The sequence below is a fragment of the Piliocolobus tephrosceles genome, chromosome 3 (assembly GCF_002776525.5).
Source record: "Piliocolobus tephrosceles isolate RC106 chromosome 3, ASM277652v3, whole genome shotgun sequence".
Taxonomy (NCBI): Eukaryota; Metazoa; Chordata; class Mammalia; order Primates; family Cercopithecidae; genus Piliocolobus; species Piliocolobus tephrosceles.
The window spans coordinates 16505012-16525686 of record NC_045436.1 but is presented as its reverse complement, the minus strand read 5'-3'; the positions used below and the strand labels follow the sequence as shown (position 1 = coordinate 16525686).

General features: G+C 39.0%; 1 protein-coding gene across 4 annotated transcripts in view; it reads left to right on the top strand.

The window, feature by feature from the left end:
* Positions 1 to 20675, top strand: part of GALNT7 (polypeptide N-acetylgalactosaminyltransferase 7) — a 150835-nt gene that overhangs the window by 20684 nt on the left and 109476 nt on the right. Inside the window, exons 1-2 of one of the 4 annotated variants that reach the window (XM_023229099.3) lie at positions 8888 to 9133; positions 14578 to 14698. The exons of 2 other annotated variants lie outside the window; for them this stretch is intronic. The gene's annotated coding sequence lies outside the window, so the exon portion shown is untranslated. Of the gene's footprint in view, positions 1 to 8887; positions 9134 to 14577; positions 14699 to 20675 lie in introns of those variants that run through there. One more of the 4 variants, XM_023229105.3, reaches the window with a different exon arrangement.

Below are 20675 nucleotides of genomic sequence, written 5' to 3'. Positions count from 1 at the left end.
CTGATCTTGCGGTTATTTATCAAAAAAGATTTGTGTTTACAGTGTATTTCACAATTACAGAAAAATTCTACTGATAGTTAAAATAGGTTTCCTAGAACAACTCCAGCTTGGCAGTTACCTCCATCTTGCTACATTGCCACAGAGCCTGATGAATCTGCTGAGTATTTATAGTTAGGAATTTCTTTTATGCAGGAAACCCCAAAGTAAGTGGTTCCTTGACTCCAGTTGTGAGTCAAATGGTTTTAAGTATAACCCATATTAGATTTCTATTCATACAGAAATAGATACCCAGTGTATGAATTATGTTTCAGTTATTGGACACTCATTTCATATCATGGAAATATCAAAATATGTCCCCCAAATCAAATATACTTCCAAGAACATTTTGCAAGCACCAGAACCATATTGTGTCTATTAGTTGGGTAAATTTTTCTACATAGGCAAGACTGAAGTGCTTTAAAATATTAGTCTAGTAAAGTGTGCACCGAAAGCACCACCTTTTCTTTTGGCAACTCCCTGCAGTAATCATGGATATTCTTCCCTTGCTCCAAGGGACTTCTGTGTACAACATTAACATTATCTGTCTTGAACATTTTTCCTCTCTCTTCAGTGTTCACGAATGCCTCTGGAAGTCTTTGAATGGTGCCTGCTGGGAAACATATTTCTACCACTATCCCAACCTTACGGAAATACGTGAAAGCTGAACAATAGATTCAACTCTCAGTTGGTTCTGTTGACTCTGTGTGAACTTTACGGGATAGTACATATTTGAAGTTTATGTTAATTAAAATATAGATTTGGCTACTATAACAACCGTCCAAAATGTTAGTTTTTGTTTTTTCTCTTACATAAATACCCAAACTGATAATGGTAATACTTCATAGTCTTTTATGGTATTGTTAGAGATCCATGCCCCTTGTGTCTTGTTACTCTGTCATTCCTGGAGAGTTGCTTTCATCTACATGGTCTGAGATTTTACTACCATGTCCACATTGCAGCAGTAGGAAGGAAGGAATCAGAAGGGATTTGCTTCTTCACCTGTATATATCACTTTCAGTATCTTTATTCTAGGTGGCCATATGCATAGCTAAAAATGGTTTTAGCGAGTGGGTAACTAATGAGATAGAAAGGGAGGAATCGTAGTCTTTCCTACAAGGTAATAGCATATAATTTTTTAAATGATAAAGTTGTATAAGCAAGGGTCAAAAGTCACTTGTAGCTAACTTTCATTAGTTGCACCTTCTCCTTGCCTAGCACAGTGAGCATGGTCTTGGTATCTAGTATAAATCTGATATTATCCAAACATAAATTTCTTACTTTTTGTATTACTTGGTTAACTGTTGATTTCAAGTCTCTTTTCAGACTTGTCTCCCAGGTTCACGCGAATAGGGCCAGGCTTTCAGTTTTTTAAAATCATTCATTATTACCAAGCAGTGCTTTTTAACATTAGTGTTCGGTAAGTTTATTGAACATTGGATTATGATGATTATTGAAATTCTACATTTATTGCTTTGCTTGGTTGTTAACAGATTCAATGTCTTTTGTCTTTTTTCTGCCAACTAGAATAATCCCTACTCCACGTATCTGAGCTGTATCCTGTATCAGAAATGTAGAGGAGGCATGGAATTGGCAAAGATTTGTTACCAAAAATCACTAGCAGACCCCATTGCTGTTGGCAGTCAGGGAACCATGGAAAAGACCTTCCAGGGTCGTGGAAGGTTATAAGCAAAAGTCTGTGGATTTGCATAGCAGCATTGAGAGGTAGGTCTTACAGTGGGCAGTTATATTGGAGCGCTGAAAAAAGCAAAATGGAAATATTAAGGAAACACACAGATAGTGACTCCAAGAAGAATTAGTACAGATAGGGCTAGGGCAATAAAAGGAAGAGGTTGGGATTATCAAAAGTTGGAAGCTCAGAAAAGCATCTGGCAAGTTGGGGTTCAGGTCTCTGGGGGTGGGATGGGGGAGTTCTTGGCTGGCTGACTGCCTGTTGTATCTCTTGAAAATAATGGGGCTAGTTTGGGGAGTAGGAGTAGGGTTGAATAAATGAATAAATGCTGGGACTACGCCAATTACTATGGTGAGTAAGCAAAAGGATGTAAGTCTCTTCCGCCAGCCTTACTGCTTCTGTGTAGTGTCCCCTGTTTGGTAAAGCCTTATGGGAAGGCTGTTGGCAAGAAATTTTTACAAAGTTCTAGAGCCAGATTTACAAAGCAAAATATAGAAAGGTGAGTTTGGAACTGAAAGATAATAATCACTGGCACAGTAGTAGGTATAAAGTCTTCCTTTGGAAAGTTCAGCTGGAAGATATTGTGCCAAACAGTACTGTGACAGAAATTAGGTGGATCTGGGCCAGATGGGATGAACAAGATTGAGTAGAAGAGTGGTCTACTCAGTCTTGAGGAGTGTCTTGCACATATACCAAAGTCACTTTTACGTGAGAAAGCATGCTTTCTATCCTTTCATCCTCATAGGTAAGGATGCAGCCTGGAGTTTCCTTTCTTTCCTTAGAAATCTGTTATGAATATATTATTCAAAAGTTTCCATGACCGTTTCTTGAATTTGTTTTTAGTGTCTGTGACTCATAGAAAAACTATTTAGTGGGTTTTTTTTAAGGTGTCTTTTGTTATACTGGACTTTGAGGAAACAAAGATGACTAAGATGTAATCTCTGTTCTCAGGTAAGTCACACCCTGGTTTGTGGTAGAAGGTGAATATGAAGACACTAACATTGTATGTTAAATATTAAAATAAAATGGATCATATCTGGGAAGGGGAAAAAGGCAAGTCTGAGGAGAATTAACTTTGTGCTTGTCTTTCAAAGTAGGACTTTGCCAGGCTGAGGGAGAAGTGTGTGGAGTAGTGTGTGGTGGGTGAGGGCAGCAAGTAGAAACCACAAATTTAAAGGGCATGGAGAAATAATTATTAAGATGACATGTGCTGTATATTTACCAGTTACTGTATAAAGAAGTGTTATTCCTTTGCCCTGAAACCTTTCTTTTTTTGACTTCAAGGGGTCCTTTTTGTTTCAGAATTTTGTATTTGATATATACCCTCCCCCTGTCCATTATGATTTTTCTGTACTTCAGCCATATTGCTGAGATATTCAACTTTTTAAGTAACAAGTTCCTTTAAAAAAATACCTTTATCTTCAAACTGAAAGCCATCTCATCCGTGTTTTTATATAAGTTGTCCTTTGCAGAACAATTTCTAGTTTCTGTATGTGGGTCCTCCCTACTTCTGAAAGGTAGTCTGGAGAGCTATCAGAATCACCAAACAATGAAAGATGCCCCAGCTGCCATGCCACCAGAAGGCAGCATGTCTCCTTTATATGTACACTCGAGTTCTTGAATTATCATCGTTGCCTTGAAAGGCTATAGAAGTAAATTGTTGGGAAACCATCAGAATGCACCTGCCTGAGCCTTTCTCCCTCAGTCTTCCTGTTTGTGTTCAGTGGTTAATATTATCCTCTCTATGTATAAAATTTGAATTCAGCAGGACATTGTAAGACACATGTGTTTCATTTTAAGCTACATCCCATTCTCAGTTCTCTGTCCCTATCCATGGGTGGGAAGGTTCATCCCTGTTCCATGGACATAGCTGATGGGACAGGAGTATTCAAGCTAGGTCAACTGTGTTATTTGTCCTGGGATTTTTGAATCATGTGGTGTTGTCCACTAGATATGGCACAGAGTTGGTCGGTAGGCAGGGTCAGCTCCTTACACATCAGTCACATACCAGGCAAAGTTATGGGAGAGGAAAACCTAAAAGGTTTGCCAAGGAAGCCAGTCTGTAGAGAAAGGAGTGAAGTAGATTTTCACTTTCTTTCCAGAAAAAGAGATAAAGATGATATGGAAAGGGACAAACAGGCAAAAAGACTCTGCCTCTGCCTCTGCCTGAGGACCTTCTAATATTGCCATGAGACCTGCCTATTCTTCCTGCTGATTAGGTTGTGATATAGGCCTGAAGCCTTATAACAAATACTATTTTATTTAAGCTAGCTTAAATTGGTTTCTGTAACTTGTACATAAGTCATTCTAGAGTAACATACACTTCGTACAGAAATAATCTCCTGCTTTACCCTAAAGGAATTTACTGTTATGGAAAATTCACATGGAAGCCAGAAAGGGAGATTTTTGAGCAGGACCCTCAAATCACATACATGAAGTTGCTGCCTAGCCCTTGTGTCTTGTCTGTCTTCTCTCTCCCCTCAACCCAACTTTTTTTTTTTTTAAAGGCATCACATTCACAGAAGACAAAGCGTGTTTTTGTATAACCATAAAATTACTTTTCTGTAGTTTTTTAAAGTGATACTTAGCTTTTTGTTGATATTTTTGACAATAAACGAATCATCAACTGTGATATATAGTATGGAATTTGAAGAAATTTCTGTGTAAATAAGGGATAAAGCAGAAGGCAACAAATGAGAAAAAGGCATTTACCAACCTCCCAAATAATGAGTAGTGTGTTTGCTTTGATTACAATCCCAAAACTAGTTTTTTTGGGTGGTTAAGGTTTTCATTTTTAATTTCCTTTCTAAAGAATGTGAAATTAATGAATTTGAAATAAATCTGTTATTAGGGAGGCATCCGAGTGGCTTATAAAATAGATGATTGTACCAAAAACTATTTTTTTTAAAAAAAAGGAGGCTAAATATATTTGGTTGTTGACAATACTAATAATTTATTGCTTTACTTACTATATAGTTACTGTAAATTTTGTTCATATGCTATGTAGTTATAGTGAAAGCAATTAGACTTTAGTTTCCAAACTTTCCTATTTGTAAAGGGATTTAAAGTCTTTTTGATAGTCTAGGAACCAATTAAATATTTCTTTAATGGCTCAACTAATTGCTTTGTAAATATTACTTTTTAAAAGTGTTTGCTTAGGGTACAGAGAGTTAAAAGCATTAAGAGATAATAGTAGGCTAAGGAGACTAATGATGTAAACTAATTGGGGTTCTTATTGTCAGATTTAATATAACATGTTAACATACAGCATTTATACAGAGGCATTCTTTGTACATGTCTTAGGTTGTTTAAAGGGGCAATTTAAATTTAAAGTAGGCAATTTACTTATCGTCTCAGAAATTCTGTCTCATTGCCCTAGGGCTATTATGCACCATATTGCATTTTAAAAAATGTTTGGAAAGCTGTTGGAAGCTTTTTGTCAACACGTCCACATTTGCAGTAATATTCTGTGGCTTTGAATGTAAATTTAGGAATTTATCATGTTCACAAATAAAGGAGAGATGAAATTTACTAATAATAAAATGAAACTGATGATCAGTTTTGAGTCTAAGCAGTTGTTCCAGAGGTGATTTCATATAAGTCTCTGATTAGGATTTTGCCGTATAGGAGATAAATTTAATCTGGTTTTCAGCCATAGTAGCATTCAGACTGAATCCTGAAAATGTCCTCTCCACTTTTTGCTGCTGTTGAAGAGATCAGTGAAGGGTTTTGTAAACCTGAAAACTCTGGCTTAGATTTTCTTAGCTAAATTTCTACTTAGGATCAGTGAGTAAGTGACAGATGTTACTTTTCAGTGCTAGTTTAATAATAACTTGTTCATAAGATTTGGTTTCACACACACATAAACTCTTTATAAAGCCATTTGTTTCCTTTAATTTCAAGACCCAAAATATTAATTTGGAATTAATATTGAGTGTTTTGCTCCTGATGAAGTGCCCTTAAACAAGTCTGTCATATGTTTGAACTTTTATTTCTACTTCCTCATCTTCATCTGTAAGTATTTGTGACTATTTTTCATGTTGCTAAATTTAGTTATTTCTGAAAAAGTACCAAAATGACCTATAAACGCAAGAAGAACAGTCTTCCAAAGCCTGAAGGGGGCTCTGAGTGACTGACTCTGTGTCTAGGCTACTTTAAAGTGCAATTCACATTTGAAACAGTTCTCGGAGTCTAATGCCCTTCCATTTAGAAGACCTGTAAAAGCTTGAGTTGTTTCTCCATCTTCTCTAAAGAAAACTTGACTGTTTAATTTCTCTAGGATCTTAGGGTCATCCTGAAAAGGAACAAAGGTGACATTAAAAAACACTGTACTTCCTAGTTGCCAATAATACCTGAGTATAACCCCAAAACATATTTCTTCTCTAGGAACACTAGATCCTGAAGGTAATCTCTCAAAGTAAGAGCAGAGTTGTCCTTACCTGGCTTATCTCCTTGGACAATCTATAATTACTGTCAAGAACTTCTGTTCTTTTCCATGCTTACAGTGAATCAGATAAGATGATGACTTCTATGAGACAGGTAAAGGAATTTACACTTGGTTTACTCAGGTGCATAGTCTCTTGGTGAAGACACTAGATCTGGCATGTGGGAGTTAATAGTGAGGAAAGAGAGTGCACACACGTATCACTATGTGGTTTCTATTAACAATTTAAAACCTAAAACTAAAACATGCCTCTTATTAATATTATACAGTCAAAAGAATAACTGTCTTCAAGTTAACACGGGCATGACTAATAACTTCAGCTGCTTACTTTACTTGCTTTCAGATGTGGATGAGATACTTACTCTCAAATTCCCTAATTAATAGGGGGAAAAAATCTAACAATTGGACAATACAAAATTACATAACAATTTTCTAGTTCGTATTTTAATAGAGAAGGGAATTTTAAGTTGGAATTTTTTTTTCTTTTTTGAGACACAGTCTCTCTGTCACCCAGGCTGGAATGCAGTGGCGCAATCTTGGCTCACTGCAACCTCCACCTCCTGGGTTCAAGCCATTCTCTTGCCTCAGCCTCCCAAGTAGCTGAGATTACAGGTGCCTGCCACCATACCCGGCTAATTTTTGTATTTTTAGTAGAGACGAGGTTTTGCTATGTTGGCCAGGCTGGTCTCAAACTCCTGACCTCTGGTGATCTACCCGCCTCAGCCTCCCAAAGTGCTGGGATTACAGGCGTGAGCCACCACGCCTGGCCCAGAATGTATTTTAAGCTGTTTAAAATGGAAGCATTTTATATATTCTATAGTACCTTCTAAAAAGAACTTGGAATTTGGAGCAGGGATAAGGCACTGTTATTTGGTAACGTGAAGATTTTTTTTCTTCAACTTTTAAGTTCCGGGGTACATGTGAAGGATGCGTAGGTTTGTTACATAGGTACACGTGTGGCATGGTGGTTTGCTGCACAGATCAACCCATCACCTAGGTATTAAGCCCAGCATTCATTAGCTCTTCTTCCTGATCCTTTCCCTGCCCCCACAGACAGGTCCCATTGTGCGTTGTTATCCACCATGTGTCCATGTGTTCTCATCATTCAGCTCCCACTTATAAGTGACAACATGCGGTGTTTGGTTTTCTGGGTAACATGAAGATTATTGTCATGAAAACAGGTTTGATGACTATAGTGCAATAGTGTAATAAGGGCCTAACGTCAGAGACAGTTGCACATTTGGATTTTTCTTTGTGTCCTAAATGTTATCTTTATTTCTGTTGCTTAAAGAGCCAGTTTAATGCATATAAAATTTGGGTTCTTTACCCAGACATCCAGAGGTACATTTGATAGGTACATGTTTCAGAGAAGGTGAAAATTTTAGACTCTCTTTTTTTTTTTGACAGGTAAACAGAAGGAACTATCATTTGGGGTTGTCAGGATGTGGGTAGTAGATATCTAATTCCATGAATGCCTTCTCTGTGCAAGTTCTGGAAAGTAACCTCAGAGTTCCAGACTCATCACTGAGATTATTTTTCTTTCTTAAGCAAAATAGTGATGCTCTGCAGGATTTCTACAACTGAAGTTTTTTAAAAGATAAATTTATATTGCATTAAAAGGGTAGTATTTAGAGCTATGTTCTTTTAAAAAGAGTAAAGAAATTTCATGTATATGAAGGAAAAGAAAGCATGGGGATAAGTTTTATACACCCTAGAGTGGACTTTTATGATAAAAAGTAATTTACTTGTTAATCAACTTAATTCAGCAGTGGGAAAAAGATCTTTCTCTTCTTTCTGAAATCTTACATAGTAAAGGTATGAAAATGGTTATACTACTGGTAATCAGAGATGTTCCTGTTTTGTTTTGATGCATAGATTCCATAGTACCTAGTGTTGTTGGTTATTAAGAAAAGCTGTAATCACTGTTCTTGTTTGAATGGCACAAGGAGCAATGTAAACACATTCAGTGGAGGTGGAAATGTGCTGTCGTCTACTTCTGCTGTAACTTAAGCGGCCACATCTCACTCAGGGTCATCCCAAAGCCCAGACCCAGGGATGTCCAGGCTGTGGTTGGAGAGAAGTGGGGGGATAAAGACGTGGGGTTCAGTAATGGGAGGAGGATGGGCTTTGGGACCAGAAGGTTGTGAATTTGAGTTCTGGTCCATCCTCTTGGCAGCTGGGTGGATTAGGGTGGTGAATTAGCTGGGTGAATTACTTCACAGATCACGGCCTCACTTTCCTGGTTTGTAAAATGCAGATTGTGCCCCTCTTCTAGGGCTGCCATGAGGGCAGGTAGGGAGGCCAGGAATTAAAACCTGTAAACCATGCATTACGCTGCATTTAAACCCCTGCAAGGGTGATGCAGCTAGCTTTACTCGGTTTTACCTGGATTGTTCCCTCCCCTCCCCCCCCCTCCCCCCCCCCCCCCTCTCCCCCCCCCCTGTCCCCCCCCTCCCCTCCCCTCCCCTCCCCTTTTTCCTCCCCTCCCCTCCCCATTCCTTTCCTTTGACGCAGTCTCGCTCTGTCGCCCAGGCTGGAGTGCAGTGGCGCCATCTGGGCTCACTGCAAGCTCCGCCTCCCGGGTTCAGGCTATTCTCCCGCCTCAGCCTCCTGAGTAGCTGGGACTACAGGCGCCCGCCACCACGCCCCGTTAATTTTTTTTTTTTTTTTCTGTATTTTTAGTAGAGACACGGTTTCACCGTGTTAGCCAGGATGGTCTCGATCTTCTGACCTCGTGATCTGCCCCCCTCGGCCTCCCAAAGTGCTGGGATTACAGGCGTGAGCCACCGCGCCCGTCATGGATTGTTTCTTTAGTGAAGAAAAGTCTGGGGAGAAGAGCACTTCTTAAATAAAGCATTGTCAACAGCCTCTCATATAGTTAATACATCTCTATATGGCCCTTCCCAGAGTGTCCTTCTGTGAGGAGATCCATTACAAATACAAAAAATTCCTGTGGCCAGGTAAGTTCTATGACCAGATAAGTTTGGCAAAAGCTGTTATACCTGCCTCTTAAAGATTCACAAGCCTGAAAAGTCCTGAAGGAATTTATTTAAATTTCTCTAACCCAGAGTTTCACAAACTTATATGAAAACAAAATATTTATTTAGTATGATAACCTATTGGCATCAATTCATGTGTTATTTCAGTAAATGTTTGAGGACTTGCTGTGTGCCACAGACACCATCACAGGCTGCTTCAGGGAGGGCTAGGGGAGGGGGAGAGAGATGAGTAAAAAGATTGAAATAATGGTTCCAGATCATGAGGGATACATTGAATATAATAAATCAGTGTAGGTATTCTGGGTGAGAAGTGAGACCTGTTTTAGATCAGATGGTCATAAAAGGCCTCTTGAAGAGGTGATGTTTGAGCTGGAATCTGAATAATTCAAGTTAACTGGCCTTGCAAAAATCTTGGCGGGCAGAACGTTCTATGCAGAGATAAAAGCAAGGGAATTAGTGTTCTTGACAGCACACTTTGAGGAAAGCTGTTCCAGTAAGAGCAAAGAGCATATATAAGAAGTATTTCAGTCAAACTTTTGTATACAGAGTATGTAGTAAATCTTTATGGAGCAATATGTGCTAGATGCTGTGTGCCAGACACAGAGATGACGGTTACATTGAAAGAGTAGAGTAGTTCGGAGAAGAAAGACATCTAGGGGACTGAGTGATAAGTTGCATGGTAAAGGTAGCATGTTGTAGTGGCTGAGGTTAGAGCCAGACTGCCCAAGTTCAGGTCCTAGATCTACCACTTACTTTATAACCTTGGGCAAGCCACTGACCTCTGCATGTGAACATTAGGGACATTCCTAGTGCCTCTGTCAGTGGATTGTTAGTATATGCAAAGTTGTTAGGACAGTGCCTGGAACATAAGGACCATATGCTAAAATTGAAGATGATGATAGAGATATTCCTGTCATAACCATCATCATTGTTACAGTTGTCATCACTGTAATCTTTTAGTGCCATGGTCCAGCTCAGATGCCTGAGTCTTCATGCCCTCCTGCTGGGCCACAGGTTTACCCATCAGAGCCTTACACATGATCACCCACACCACGTAGGCACTATTCTTACCCAGCAAAGAGATTAAAACTTGCTTCATCTGTTTTCTACCCAATTTAACTTTGTTAACCACCCTCTTAAAAAGAAGTTTCTTGAGGATTTATCTCTGGTTGTCTTCTAGTTTGGGCGGGGGTGGTGGTTGGTGGGTGGTGATAGTTGGTAACAGGGTTGAGGTAGGATGGAACAAATCAGAATCTGCAATGAACCATTTGCTGGATAATTAGGGTAGATGAGAACCACAGTACTGTAATAAAAATGGATTATCATAACGATGACCCTAAGGTGCTAAAAGATGCACCATGTTCCTTCTGAGTCAACAAAAGTTAAAGTCTTCCTGGAATAGTTTTAGTACATTATTGATTTCTAATTCTTAGAAAATTGGCAATCCATGTATAGAATAAGAAAGTCTCCATTGCTGCAAGTATTCATGACCTGAAGAACCCATTCCCTAACCATTTTAGATAAATAAAAGATTTTTATAAAGCTAAAGCAATTATTAAAATTCTATTTGTGCATGGAAGAAGCCATTTAGCTAACCAATTATATATCTAACTTCTGTAACAGCACTTTGGAATTAATCTAATTGCATCCTATTGAAAGTCAGTCACCTTTTGCAACATGACAATTTTATGCCAAGAGAATGAAAATGTCAGGTCTTTCCATTACAGAGAGTCACATTTTCCCTTGACTGTTGAAGGCAGAAAGCAACTCAGATTAATCTGTTTAGAACTATTTTCAGTTATCTGTATATGTCATACATGCTGTCATGTTCTAAGACCACTTTGTTCTTGGATACTGCTTTCCAAAATCTATAGGATTCTACTCTTAAAAAAAAAAAAAATCTTGCTTGACATATCATTTTATTCTGGGGGAGCCTAATTAGCACACTAGTATCAGAGAGCTGACAATCTCTTCCATGTTATTTTAGGATTCCATGTGCAAGACCATATTATTCTAGTTATTTGAATGGCACATATTCTCCACAGCTTGCTAACAGCAGTTTTGTCTTTTAAAATTTATGTGTTTCCAGTGTTTAGGGTATGCTAAGGAGTGGAAGGAGAATGTGTAATCATAAAGAATGTTGCAGCAAATACATTTTGCAAGATACAGCCATTTCCATTTTTTGTAGTACAAAGATCCTATAATCCTGAAATTTTATATTGTAGATTGTGTTATGTGCTGCTTTTTATTTCAGTGAGACGGAAGTAATATTCTGAATGAGAAAAGGATTAGAGTAGCATTTCTCAAATACCAGTTTTGAACCTAAGTTTAAAATAGAGAGATTTATCACTGAAAAGATTAAGAGAAAAGAAAGAAAGAACATTTATGGAATAGCTACTGTGTGCTAGGGATTACACTAGGTATTTTCATAGAGGTATTTAATTCTTACAATAAACCTTCAAGATCTGTGAGATTTATCCATCACAAGTAAATTTGTTCAGATTAAGTATGTGGCCTAGCGATTTTGTAAATTACTATTTTTTTACTTTGCATTTAACATGCATGTAATTCCAAGCCAGTATTTTGAACCTACTTTTAACAATTACATAAGACCTTTTAGAATGAATTTTGTATTTATCTTTTTTCTCCTGATTTTCTGGCCTTCATTTTTCTGCCAAATATTTTAAAAATAGTGTTTTACTGTATGTTTTTAGATAAGCCAGCTTATGTCATTATCTATATAAGGTGTGGTTATTAAATGAATTTAATGAATTAACTAGTCACACAGGTGAGAAATGGTAGGTCCAAATATATAAACTTAAATTTGATAAATATCCAAGCACTTGCAGTTCTCATTGCACCTTGCTGCCTTATGCCTTGCTTCCTTATGGAGGTAAAAATAAAGAAAAAAATTTAAGTGCTTTGAAAGGGTTCACAGCTATTTGTATAACTAGAATATAATCTATTTTGAGCAAAGAGAATTGGGTTATATGCTATTTCTAGATTGAGCCAAACCAGTAAGTCATTTTCAGTTTACAGGATTCAATTCAACATTGTATTAACATTAATGAAAATGCCAACTCCCATTCAGAGCAGATGAGCAACAGGTGATATCAGAGAGGACCTCTTAGAAAAAGCACCTTTTTTTCTAGTAACTGCTGATTGTGTCCTATACCCTTCTGTGTTAATTAGCTTGGAGTGCCTCAATAATGCTTTGGCCAGGTTGCCCAGAACCCTGCAAACATCTTTTCATCATCCCTTATGTTGTGAGCTTTCCTTAATAGGAAGGCAGAGAACTTCAGACCTTTATGTCTCAGATTTTAAAGTTTTGAAAAAGTGACAGTCTTTTTGTCAATAGATGCCTGGGTCTTATACTTCTGAAAAGAAGAAAATCTATCCAAAAGAAAACACAATAGATTCTGATTTTATGAACTGTTCATTAGGAAGTCTGGTTTTGCTTAAGACAACTGTAGTGGTCTAGAAGTTCATAGTATTTGTTGATTTTTCTTCTTTCTGATGATCATTATTGCTATTTTGTAGCAATATTGATATTGAATAAGTTGTTTTCATTTTGCTAAAGGGAAATGCTTCTGTATTCTTAAAAACTGAGAATCAAACAGTATTTAAAGTAATTTTTCTGGTTTATCCCCAGTGCCTGCCATATGGCATAGCTCTAAAGAAGTTTACTCAGATATCAAGGGTGAATGAAAATTCTCTGAAAGAGAAGTACAAATTATTGCGGGTCCAGCTCTTTACCATACATTATGAAAGGCAGAGAAACCATGACCACCTAAACTTGTAGGACACTGTAGGGAGAAGAGCCTATGAAGTTGCTTTCTAATGTAGGTCTGCAGTGGCCATGGAGCTGAGAAATCATTGAAAAGGGCAGGAGGAGGAGGGATCTGTCTTCCTAACTTTGGTAATATTATTGCCTTTTCTTAGATAACCCTCTTCACTCCTTTCTGCCTCCTCAATCCTTATCTAGCTGTCAGTCTAGTTCAAATCCTGCCTCCTCTAGGAAGCCTTATCTGCTCACTCCACCTCAAACTGATTTCTGTACCTGGCCGTTGATAGCATTTGTTTGACCATACCACCTGACCCTTAAGACTGCCTGGTGTTTTCTAATAAAAGCTATCATTTTTCTGAATATAGACTATTTGCTTGCTTTTATTTCTCAGCAGCTCCATGAGATACATACTATCATTGTGCCAAATTTATATTGTCTTTCTCTCCCTTCACATGTATTAATATTTGCTTTTTGTATTTAGGTGTGCTAATGTTAAGTGCATATATATTTACACGTATTCTGTTGATGAACTGTCTCCTATACCACTATATAATGACCTTCTCTGTCTCATTTTACAGTACTTAACTTACAGTATATTTTATCTGATACAAATATAGCTACCCTGAAAGTATAGCTCTCTTTTGATTTCCATTTGCATGGATTTTTTTTTTTTTTTTATTTCTTTACTTTCTGTCTATGTGTCCTTACAGGTGAAGCGAACCTGTTGTGGGCAGCAATAGTTAGGTCTTGTTTTTTTTTTTTTAGAGACAGAGTCTTGCTCTGTCGCCCAGGCTGGAGTGCAGTGGCGTGATCTGGGCTCACTACAAGCTCCTCCTTCCGGGTTCACGCCATTCTTCCGCCTCAGCCTCCCCAGTAGCTGGGACTACAGGCGCCCACCACCATGCCTGGCTAATTTTTTGTATTTTCAGTAGAGATGGGGTTTCACCGTGTTAGCCAGAATGGCCTCAATCTCCTGACCTTGTAATCTGCCTGCCTCGGCCTCCCAAAGTGCTGGTATTACAGGCATGAGCCACCGTGCCCGGCCAGGTCTTGTTTTTTTATCCGTTCAACCACTGTATATTTTTTGAGTGGAGAATTTAATCCATTTACATTCAAGGTAATTATTGATAGGTAAGGACTTATTATTGCCATTATGTTCGCTACTTCCTGGTTGCTTTATAAATCCTTCATTCTGTTCTCTCTTGCTGTCTTTTTTATGATTAGGTGACTTTCTCTGCGGCTATGCCTTGATTCCTTATTATTTAAATTTTGAATATCTGCCATAGATTTTCTTTGTGGTTATACAACATCATCTAGTTATAACAGGCTATTTTAAGTTGATAACAACTCAGATTGCATTAAAAAACGACAGTTTTACTCTATTTCCTCCCACATTTTATGCTTTTGATGCCACAATTTATATTTTTATATTGTGTATCAACAAATTACAGTGTAGCTATTATTTTTTAAATAGTTTATATTTTAACCTTCATGCTAAAGTATAAGTGATTTATATACCACTATCACAGTATTATTCTGAATTTAACTGTGTACTTTTACCAGTAAGTTTATGCTTTCATATGTTTTCATATTACTAATTAGCATCCTTTTCTTTCAGCTTGAAGAACGCCCTTTACTGTTTCTTATAAGACAAGACTAGTGGTGATTAACTCCCTCAACTTTTGTTTGTCTAGGCAAGTCTTTTATCTCTCCTTAATTCTGAAGGACAGCTTAGCCAGGTACAGTATTCTTGGTTGGTGACTTTTTTCTCCTTCAGCACTTTGAATGTGTCATCTCACTCTCTCCTGGCCTGTAAGGTTTCTGCTGAGAAGTCTACTGCCAGTCCTTCTGGAACTCCCTTATATGTTATTTGCTTCTTTTCTCCTGCTTTCATGTCCTCTTTTTGTCTTTGATTTTTGACAGTTTGATTATAGTATGTCTTGGTGTAGTCTTGTTTGGATTGAATCTGAGTGTAGACTGTTGGCCTTCCTGTACCTGGATATTTATATCTTTCCCCAGATTTGGAAAGTTTTCTGCTTTTACTTCTTTAAATAAGCTCTCTGGGCCTTTGACTCTCTTCTTCAATTCAGTTCAAATATTTGAAGTTTCCCATAAATCCCAGAAACTTCCTTTGTTCCTTTTCTTTCTTTTTTCTCCTCTGTATATTTTCAAATAACCTGCCTTTAATGTTACAGATTTTTACTTCTGCTTTGAGCAGTTCTGCTGCCGATGCTCTCTATTGCGTTCTTCATTTAACTTCTTGTATATTTCAGCTTCAGAATATTTGTTTGATTTTTAAAAGATACTTTCATTTTTTCTGTTAAGTTTCTCATTTTGATCATTTATTGTTTTCTTGACTTTACTGAATTCTTTCTCTGCATTTAAGTTTCCTTAAAACAATTATTTTGAATTCTTTGTCAGACAGTTCATATATCTCCACTTTGGCAGGGGGCAGCTCCTGGGAGATTATTATGTTATTTTGGTGGTATTATGTCTCCTTGGTTTTTCATGTTTTTTGTTGCTTTATGTTAATAATCTGTGCACTTGAAGAAGTAAGGACTTATTCCAGTCTTTGCATACTGGGATTTTCTGGGGAAGCCTTTCACCAGTCAGCTCATCAAAAGATTCTGAGCAGGTCATCTGGTGTGGCCCTCTGGCAGACTTGCTACTGGAGCCCTTGGACTTTGTGCCTGGATCAGCAGGTGGGTGGGCCTGGTACCTGGGTCTCTGGGTCTGTGGGGTTGGGCCTGGAGCCTTGGATCCCCATTGTATCTGTAAGAGTAGGTCTGGAGCCCATATCCTCAGGTTGATCTGAAGCCTGGGGCCACAGGAGCTGACTTGGTCCTGGGGTAGGTCTTCAGTGTGAGTCTGCAGAGGCTGACTACGTACTGGGATGGCTTGGTACCCGAGTCTGCAGGGTTGGTCCTAGAGCCTTGGTACATGGGGGCCAGCTTGGCAGCAGGGTCTGCTGGACTAGGCCTGGACCCTGGGTCTGATGGAGTGTGGGGCAGCAAGGACTTTGTTCTTTGCTCTTGCTGTCTTTTTTTATGATTAGGTGGCTTTGTCTAGTGGTATGCTTTGATTTTTACTGCAGGGACCAGATTGGCACTGGGAAATCTTGAAGCCTGTGTCCTGAGGTGCCAGCCTGGTGACTCAGAGCCAGTCCAATGACAGGTTAGCCAGCTGAATGACAGACCCAGCCCCTGTCATTGGTCTGGGTCTGAAGTCTGGGGCTGTGTAGGGCAACCTGGCTCTGGGATGGTCTGAAACCCGGGGTGGAACCTGGGGTCATAGAGGCTGGCCTGGTGCTGGGTGGGTACGGAGCCTATACCTGCAGAGGCAGACCTCATGACTAGGGCTTCAGGGCCAGCTTGGTAGCTTGGGTGGGCTTGAAGTCTGGGGCTAATGGGACTGTTGGGGTTGGCCTAGTGGTGGGGCAGGTCCAGAGACTGAGCCTGCCAGGCTGGCCTAGAGCCTGGGGCTGCAGGATCCTGCCTGGTGCTGGGAAAGACTTGGACGCTCAGTCCACAGGTAGGTACCATCCTGGAACCTGGAATCTGGAACCTCAGGGGCTGGCCTGGCACTGGGTGGGCCTGGAACCTGTATCTGCAGCTCAGAAGCAGGGTCTGCAGGTGCAAGCCTGATGACAGGCTGCAGGGGACAGCCTCATGCTGGCTTTTATTAAGGCAAGTTTCATTTTGCCAGCAGGTCCAAAGCAAAGTCTAGTGCTTATTTCTGTCTCCTTCCCCCATGCTGAGGATACCTCACTTTAAGCTGTAGTGCCTGGGGTTGGGAGGAGGTGATGCAAGTGATGTCAAACTATCATTCCTGCCTTCTTCAGTGCTACATCCAGGTGCTGTAATCTCTCACTTGGTTTCCTTAGTTCTTGTGAAAGGTGTTTTTTCTGTGTGGATGGTAGTTCAAATTGATATGTCTCTTGGGTGAAGGTGATGTGTACTGGAAAGTCCTGTTCCTCCATTTCTTGGTATCTATCTCATATTATCCCAGATTTACAGATGAAGAAACTGAAGTTCAGCAAACTTGAATCTCTTGCCAAGGACACAAAACTATTTAGTAGAGCCAAGGTTCAAACTTCAGTCTTTGTGAATTCAAAGGTGACTTGCTTCTATTCTACTTTGCAGATGTGGAATCTCAAACTAGTCTTTAGATTCTGCGAGATTTTCCTTCTCTGTTATGTTCTAAGAAATGGGAAGTAGAAAAGAACAGTGATGGATGAGGGAGAACTGTCCTTGAGTCTGCACCCTCCGCAGGAGTTTTATTGCTCGGGAAGGTTGGGGAGGGGCTGTGGAGAGAGGGTCCTTAGTACCCAGCTGAAAGTATTTCTCCCATTGGAGTGGTTCCAGATTCACCAAACTGCGGTGAAACTTGCAACCAAGGTGTGACACTACCCCTGACTGCAACTGTCTACCATTGCCAGGCCTTTGGAAACTGCTGCTTTTGCCACCAGGGCCTTTGTTTAAAAGGGTGCTTTGCTTTCTGTCCCTGTGGCCGTCACCAGCTTCCCATTGATAGCTCCTATCTGTAACTGTTGGGGTTTACCATCCAAGAAGCAGACTCTCTATCAGCCGTCTTCACCTACGTTGTCTCATATGTTGCTGTGTGTCTGAGGTGTGATAATTTGTCATAGTTTCTTCACTTTTTTTTCATAGCTTTTCTAATTTGTATTGTTTTGAGTACCAGGACTATGCAGTGGGCTCCAGAACTTTCTCCAAAGGGCATCTGTTGCCTTTTAACTGGGGCTGTTCTAGTGTGTGCTACCCAAGAATGCCCCTTTATATGCTTTTCAAAAATCTTAATTCAAAATTATATTTTTTGTGAAAAATAAAAAAAGAATAAAATACCACCCCAAAACAACTTGCTGAATTTGGTATATATTATTCCAACATTTTCAACATTTATGTATATATATTTACATAAAGAAAACATACTTTTTAAATAAAATGGCTTGTTTTGTACCTGTAGCTTAGTGTCCTGACTTTCTCTTGAAACTATCTTTCATACCATTAAATATTTTCATATCGTTTAGTAGTAAAATTGTTCAGCTAATCCTCTATTAAGTTGTTTCTCACCTCTCTGCTGTTGTAAACAGTTCTGTGGTAAGAGTTGATGTAGCTAATTATTTGTGCACATTCTTAAATATTATACTTTTCTCCCCTTTCTGGTTTATTTTTTAAGTAATATGTGTAAATGAGGGAAGTGACTTAAGTTGCTCTCCCTACTGATCCACAGTGTCATGATTTCTTTAGGGTACATTTCTAGCATTTTAATTGTTGGATCAAAAAGTATGCAAAATTTTAAGTCATTTGCATTTTAGAAAGATTATGTAAGTTTACTCTTTTACCAATAATGGAAAACCTTTGTGAACAATGGATATTTTCATTTCAGATTTTGTCAGCTTCATAGGTGAAAAATGAATCTCATTGTTTTTGACTTACATTTTAAAATTGCTAGTGAAGTTGAACATCTTTTTTTATTTACAAATTGGTCATGTGGATATTTCTTCTTTTGTAAATTGCCTGTTTGTTTTTTCCTATTTTTTACCATGGATGTGTTTATGTGTACCTACTGTAAGAGTTCTCTAGGGGAGGGAACTTGGATTTAAGAATATTAACAATTCGGGTGTCATAAATATTAGTTACTCCCCCCAGTTGTTTTTGTTTTTATTTTATTTGTGATATTTTAAAATATTATTTAAGGTTACAGAAGATGTAAAAGCTAAAAATGAAAAGTATAATCATACTGTTTTCATACTTTCTACCTAACAGCATTAGAAAATGTACAATTCTTTATCTTTTTGTTTTAGCAATAGAAAATTTCTATGCACGTCTTGATAGAAAAGATGTGAATTTGACTTACCCTTTGCCATTTGCCTCTTATCCTATTAATATTTGAGATTTTAAAAATTCTTGTTATTTACCCTTATGACTTGAAGTAACTCACCTAATTCTGTTTTGTATTCTATTATCATTCAGTGGCATCCCTTGACTCACTGCTTTATAAAATGAGAACATTAGCACCTTTACCCTCCTCTGCACCCGCAGCCTGAGCCCAGAGCATTTCTAGGAGTTTCTCCTTCCTCCATAGTCTGCACAGGACAGGCTTTCATCTCCACTGCAGCTCTTTCAGCTGGTTCATCTCCCAGCTGGCTCATCTGCTTCCTGTCATTCCAGCCCGTCTCTTCCGTGTTATAGGTTTTCCTCATTGTACCTCTGTCTTTTTATTTAAATGGTTCTCTAAAGATGAAAGGCAAATGTGCCTAGCCTGCCTTCTTGAGCTGAACATTGTAGTGCTGTGGATGTATAGAAATTTTAAAATTTTTATGTGATGAAACCTGCAAGTGATTCCTTTTGGTTTCTACCTTTGGTGCCATGTTTAGAAAGTCCTTCTCCAATTTAAGATTATGTTTTCTTCGGTACTTTTGTGAATTATTTCTTACTTTGAAATCTTTGTTCATTTCTAGAATTTATTTTGGTGGGTAGAATGGTTTGGAGATTTATCTTTTGTTCAAATGTTTAGCCAACTACTCAGTATCATTTATTAAATAATACAAAGTTTTGAAGTACTGAATTCTTACATATATTTGTGCCTGTTGCTGAGCTTTGCTTCTTTAACCTGTCTCTGAGGCACACTGGTGCCAAACTTTTAATTATTGCCATTTCAGAATTTTAATATCTGGAGGGCAGAACTTCACCACCATCCTCCCACATCATCGTTCTTTATCAAAATATTCTTAGCTGATGTTGTATTCTCTCTTCCCTGCTGCAAAAGGAAAGAAGTTTGCTGTAGTATACATGTTTGAATGAGGCTGCCTTGGTCAGCCCACGTCTTAGCTCTTCTTCAGTATTTCTTTCCAGCTAGGCAGAGAGAGTAAAACGTCTGTGTAACACTAGTTCCCTGTTCCACCCAGGTTTTGTCTTCACTTGCTTTCAAGTCCAGGACTGGAAAATGCAGTACATGTCAATAATTCTAGTCTTCTCTGATCTGTGAACATATTCCTTCACTGACATTTGTGTAGTTACTTGGAGCCAAAAGGAAAACGGTCACTTAGCCAGATTTCACTCTCAACATTTCACGCCTCCTTCCGCTACCTGATACCTGCTAGTACCTCCCAGTCACCCAATCTGATCTCCCAATCTCTGGCATCTGACCCAGCCTCCATCACTGCCTCCCTCAGGAATGTGTAGATGGCCTTCAGGCCATTTCGTCAGGCTCCCTGTTTCCAACCCTACCTGCCAGTATGTCGTTGACCTGCCTGCCTGCCTGCCTTCCTGACCTGCCTGCCTGCCTGCCTTCCTGGGTGTCAGCACAGACAGTTTGTGACCTCAAGTGCCTTTGTGCTCAGGCAGAATTAGGCACCTAGCAATTTAAGAAATACTTATGGCTGGGTGCAGTGGCTGATGCCTCTAATCCCAACACTTTGGGAGACCGAGGCAGGTGGATCACAAGGTCAGGAGTTCCAGACCAGCCTGACTAACATGGTGAAACCCCGTGTCTACTAAAAATACAAAAATTAGCTGGGCGTGGAGGTGCATGTCTGTAATCCCAGCTACTTAGGAGGATGAGGCAGGAGAATCGCTTGAACCCGGGAGGCAGAGGTTGCAATGAGCCCGAGATCGCGCCATTGCACTCCAGCCTGGGCAACAGAGGGAGACTCCGTCTGAAAAAAACAAAAAGAAAAGAAAAAGAAATACTTAT